This window comes from Saccopteryx leptura, chromosome 5 (genome assembly GCF_036850995.1).
Source record: "Saccopteryx leptura isolate mSacLep1 chromosome 5, mSacLep1_pri_phased_curated, whole genome shotgun sequence".
In the NCBI taxonomy this organism is placed as follows: Eukaryota; Metazoa; Chordata; class Mammalia; order Chiroptera; family Emballonuridae; genus Saccopteryx; species Saccopteryx leptura.
Genome location: NC_089507.1, coordinates 128,598,563 through 128,604,562, shown reverse-complemented (window position 1 = coordinate 128,604,562; position 6,000 = coordinate 128,598,563). Strand labels below are relative to the sequence as shown.

The 6,000-nt window shown below is 38.5% G+C and overlaps 1 protein-coding gene across 2 annotated transcripts in view; it reads left to right on the top strand.

The window, feature by feature from the left end:
• The window catches only part of PLXDC2 (plexin domain containing 2), a 527,178-nt gene that overhangs the window by 146,956 nt on the left and 374,222 nt on the right, over window positions 1-6,000 (top strand). The gene's annotated exons all lie outside the window — the stretch shown is intronic.

Sequence of the window (6,000 nt, the reverse complement as noted above, 5' to 3'; positions counted from 1 at the left end):
GATTACCATCCCTTCCATAAAAATAATTCATTCAACTCTCTGCTAATGAACCCTTCTTATCTTACCAAACAGTTGAATGATTTTAAGGAAGGGATAATAAAGGTAACCTGGAATAATAATGTTGCTGTTTCTGAGAAACACATTTATAGTAAAAAAGAAAAATTAAATCAAAGCCTTTGTTACTAGAAATAATTGAATGGAACTTTGCCTTTTGATAAAAAGCTACAAAGTATGATTTATCACTGAAAGAAAAACAACTAGCATTAGAGTGATATCTTTATAGCTGTGAGAACATTTGTTTTCTTTCTTAGCAAAAAACCTTGTCCAAGTTTTCATTAAATTTATGGCTACTGTGAGTTGAGAGTTCTTATCTTTATTTAAAAATCTTGAAATATCTTATATACTTAGTACTTACTTAAATTAAATTGAGAAATATTTATGTTGGAAATATACCTTAATGTAGAGTGAATTCCAAAGGTAGTTATTTAAATCGGTCATTCTGAGCCTGGGACCTGTGTATCTCTTGTGGAATCCACTCTTGAGGGCTGCCAGATTTCTTTAAAATGTAAAACATTCAGTAAATCAAAAAGAACATTTAGAACCTACATAGCTTAAAGGTCTAGGGAAAGCTTTTGTTTAACACCTTCTCACCCAATTCTGTGACCTATAGATGTGCACAGCTATTGCCAGGACATCTGAAAATTTCTAGAACTTTTTCTGTGCCTCTAGCTTTTATAGTTCTCTTTGCTGCATATTTGTCTGCATTGCGTTATGTGGCATAGATGTGAAACTCAGCACCATCCTTGAAACCCCGCAAAGGCCACTTACACACACACAGTGGCTTTACCACTTATGGAGGGTCGATTTTGGAGAAGAGGTTTATGTAGCAGAACCCAAAACTGGCAAAATGTAACAGAGGTTGTCCCGGTTTTTGCCAGCCAGGCATCCCTGGTACTGGCTACTCCATCATGCAGTGGGATGTATTACATGGTTTGTAACGGTAGCTTGGATCGTGTCCTCCAGACTACTTTTGACATGCTTCAGAGGATTCTATCTACTTGTGCTGGCCCAGTCTGGCTCCAGGAGGAAAGACATGCTCTGACAGCAAGTTGCAGTTCAAAGCATAGGCAATATTGATTAACTCACACATGAGGAGATGCTGCCTAGGTACTCATTTAAGAAGGGGTCTCATTGGTGATGCTCCTCTCAGTGGCGTCTGGTTTAGGATCCCGTCCGACATGGAGACAGTTCAGGGGCCCGTGCTTAAAAACCGTCACAGGCTGCACCTCTTGCCATATGATTATCACAAATCACATCAACATCTGGCTGCTGCCAAGGCTCACTCATCACTTCTTCACATTCCTTGCCTGGCTGTTCGCCTAGCGTGTAAATATTTTTAGTTTCATTTTGTATTAATTTCAACTGTTTACAAGTTTTCCTATTAACATTTCTACAACTTATTTTTTTACGTTTACTATAACAGAGGTTATTTCTGTTGTAGTATATTTTGGACACTCCGATATCATAGTTATTTGTGAACCTCATGATCTTGCTAATTCCTCTCCTTTTTCTCCCCGTTTTCTCCTCTAGTCTCTTATATTCTTCTCTTCTCTTTGAATGTAGAATGCTTCTCTCCTAATACTCTGAAGTTGAATGGTGTCCAGCTCCTATGAACTTACACTATAACATAAACACTTAAGATTTTTGCTAAACAAAGATAGTTACCTTCTAAACTAAATCAAAGAATTGTGATTCCAGGATACACATATTTTTTCCCTACCACATTACAATAAAAATTTTATATTAAACTATTGTCAGCCACATAAAGTCTGTTTGCACAGACCTTGAACAAAGTACTTCTCAATTGCCACATTGCATAATTATTTATAATACAGATAATCAATGTAGATAGTTCACTGGCTCTCAAGACTAAAGAATATAAATTGATGAAGGTTTAAGTGGATTAGTTATTAGTGCCTTAGAAAGCAAAGCAACAGTAAGTTACTTGTTCTGAGCTGTGAGATCTCATCCTAACCTATACATCTGTATTGCCAGGTAGTTCTGGAAGCTGCTGGTTATGATTCTGCAGCATGCCTTTGTATTTGAAATTACTTAGCTCTTGTTAGAGGGATGCTTCCTGTTTGGTTTTACAATAAAGTACTGCAGTGTTTATGGATAGTGCCTCTGCATTTTCTTGCTCAGTGATGAGAAATCTCAAATTGAATGGTTACTTTGTTGGATTCTTGGAGGCGTATTAACAGAACAGCAGCAATGTATGTACAACAAGGTCATAGCAATGAAATAAATGGGATAGTGATGCATTGATGTTCAAGGTTAGGGAAAAATTGGGCCATTACAGAGTTTTAAGTACATTTGAATATGTCTAACTTGAAAAACTCTTGTTCTTGGCATTTTGTTAATTTTCTGACACATGGGCAACTTTACAGAAACCTTGTGAGAGAAGATTAGCAAAATTTCACACACTAGAAATGACAAAAATTATACTAAGCATAAAAGAAGATTCAGCAGGCATCTTTGTCATGAGATGTGCCAGGTTGTAGAAGATATCAAAGTCAAATCTGTTAATATGGGTGTCATCCAAATGAGTCAAGTGGCACTGATGTTCAGAGTCAGTGTGCAGAGATGTTTGGGTGGCACACTCAACTCAGAGGCCCTGGAGGAATGTTTTCTCTGGGAAGCATTTCAGTGACCTATGGAAGGAGTTGATTTGATTGGCCTCTTCAGGGTCTGGCTTGATTTCTGAATCAGAGCTGAATTGCTTTCCACTGGTGATATCTTTACCTTGCTAGACATACTCAAAATAATGCATCAGGCACTTCCTGAGAAGCAGGCGCCTAAAAATTCAAAGGTCCCCTTTTCTAGTGTGGCAATTGCCATACACTTGAAGAGAGAACTTGCTCTAATGATCATTTCTCCTATTCCCTTTGTTAAAGCAATTGGTAGTGACCAGATTTTCTTTTTGTGTGTGGATATGCAGTGTCTTTTTGTGACTGGATACTTATTTGTATGTTTAAATGTGGAAAGAAATGAATCACAGTGTTTTGTTTTTTCTGCCATAAAGTTAAAAATTTAGTAAGCATTTGTGTATTGGATGTACAGTACTTGTTTCAAGAAATAAAGGGATAAGCCTTCCAAGTGAAATTGTTAACGTAGGCAGGTAGCTAGATATTGATGGGAAAAGAGTGCAAAGGGAATTGAACATTATATTTTATAAAATTTGGAAAGCCTGCTTCAGTTGGAAAGCTGCAACATCCTATTTAGCATAATTTGCTAGAAGGCTAAAGCATTCATCAGCACAGCTGCACATTTCAGGAATCCATTGTGTCCTCAGAAGTCTATTGTATTCTCAGCCCTCCAGACTCAGGGTTGGGAGGAGTTTCCCCAAGGCACTGCAGGTCTGCTTCTGGGAGAAGCATGAGGAAAATTCTTCTATTTTAGAATATTCATAGTGGAAGTGAAAATTGGACAGGGGTGTGAAATACTGGGAGGTCCAGAAACAATACTGGTTAGTGAGAGGAATCAATGCAAGCCTGTGAAATTTTAAATAAGCTGATTGATGAGCTTAAAGGGAAGCTGGTCCTTCCCAGCCCCAAATAGAAACACAGACTCAACAGAGATTTGGCCGCCCCCTTTATTTTACCCCACCCCCCTTTTTTTTGCCTTTCTCTTTGCCTTCCTGCTCAGAGAAACACACTAGTCATGTTTGCTGCCATGCTATGTGGATTGGCCGCCTGGACTGGTCTGAGCTTTAATATGGGCTAACCCATGTGTTGGGCAAATGAGTGTGTAAAATTGTGTTTTTTTACTTTACTCACTTTTAGTGTTAAGAAACGGCCTGGGCAGCGCCAGGTATGTGATCTGTGAAATTGCAAATTACCTTCCTGCTTGGGAAGGGCCATTGTTTTTCTAATGTGTCCTGGAAGAAAAAGAAGCTATGTTTGCAGTGTAAGAGCAGAGAGAATGCAGGGTGTTGAGGAAGAAGCCAGTCTGTGCAGAAATGAAGGTGTGCAGATGGGGACCAGACGTGAGGGCCTTTTGTGAGCTCTGCTGACAAAGGTGAGGCCTTTGACTCTAGGAAAAACTGGAGAAGAGTCTCCTGGTTGTGGAACCAGAGAATGTGTCAGTGGCTTTGGGAGCCCTGTGTGTTTGCTCATCGGCCAGTGCGAGTCTTGAATAAAGGAATGGCCCACCATTTTTTGGCTCCCATTTGTTTCTTTACGGTCTGCCCGAATCTAATGAGAACCAGCATGTAAATAGCCACTATGGCAGCAACTACTGACCATACACCATGGAACAGAATATCTGCATTTTGATCTTTACACTGGGCTTTACTGAAGATGAGCCTAGACTTTTCCCTTGGAGACAGACAGAGATAAGATACTGGGAACCTGTGAAAACTTTCTCTTTCAACTCCAAATAATCTTACTAAGCTTCTCCAATTGCAGGTTTTAAGAAATGTTCTTTATACAACACCATACACAAACCTCACCAGAATCAGCCACCAAAACTGATATCAAAATCACTGAATTTAGAGCATGAAGGTTTTCATGTCTATTATTCCCTAGAGAGTTTACAGTAAAAGGAGTAGATTCTGGATCATTTGATTGAAACAAGATTCCATCTATAATAGTAATATGGTGAAATGTGATTGAAATGAATTTCATTTAAACAATGAAGCCTGTGGATTCTTGATGGGCTGTCAGCACTGTTCCTTTACTGACAAAAACAGCAAAGGGCACCCGCTCATTCAGGAAATAGTTCCTGACTCTGGCATGGGCCAGACACTATGGAAGGTGCTAACGATACAGGCATAACAAGGATACACATAATGTGTGCCCTCACATGTGTCACGTGTCGCTCCATCTTTTCCTGAATCAGTATTTAATTTACCCCAGCTCATCTTTTATGTCTTAAAACAGTGGTTTTCAGTCTTTATCAAGATCAGAATCACCTGCAGGACTTTTCAAACCACAGCTCATGGGACTTCACCCCAAGTTTTGTTTTTAAAACTTTTTATTTATTTAATTTATTTTTCACCTTTACTGGAGGTATAATTGACAAATGAGTTGGTAAGCTTGTTCAGTGTGATGACTTGATATATGTATGAGCCAGAAAATAATTCTGCCATTGAGATTAATGAACACATCCATCACCTCAGACATTAATGTGCTTTTTTTTTTTTTGAGGGGGTGAGAATATTTAAGGTCTACTCTCTTGGCAAATTTCAGTTATACAATACAGTGTTATCAATGATAGTCATGCAGTAGTTATAAAGTAAATCTCAAGAATTTCCATTTCTAACAGGTGTATAGGTGATGCACCTAGTTTGAAACTATACTTCAAGAGCTACAGGGTGGGGCAAGACTAGGTTTACAGCTGTGAGTACATTAAACAGTTTATTCTTGGATTGTTATTTATTAATTACTGTATTATTTTCCATATGAACAACTGTAAACCCACTTTTGAACCACCTTATACTGCTCTAAATAAAAATCAGAAACTTCTTAAATGCAAATATTAAACAACAGTTCACTTACAGTAATTCACTAAATGAATGCTGTAGCAGGAGTTAGTGTTTCAGTAAACTTTAAAGAGTATGTTATATTTTTGTGTGCCCAAGTCATGGTGAAATTAAAATTTAACATTTCTAATTTTTTAATTCTGTTTTGTAGTATATATTTTTTAAATTTCAATTTTCTTTTCTTTTTCTTTTTTTATTTAGTGAGAGGAGGGGAAGCAGAGACAAACTCCTGCATGCACCCAGTTCGGGGTCTATCTGACAAGCCTATTAGGGGGCAATATTCTGCCCATCTGGGTTTTTGCTCCATTACTCAGCAACGAAGCTCCTCTTAGCACCTGAGGTGGAGGCTATGGAGCCATCCTCAGTGTCTGGGTTCAACTCGCTCCAATTGGCTGCAGGAGGGGAAGAGAAAGAGAGAGAGAGAGAGAGAAGCAAGAGGAGAGGGGGTGGAGAAGCAA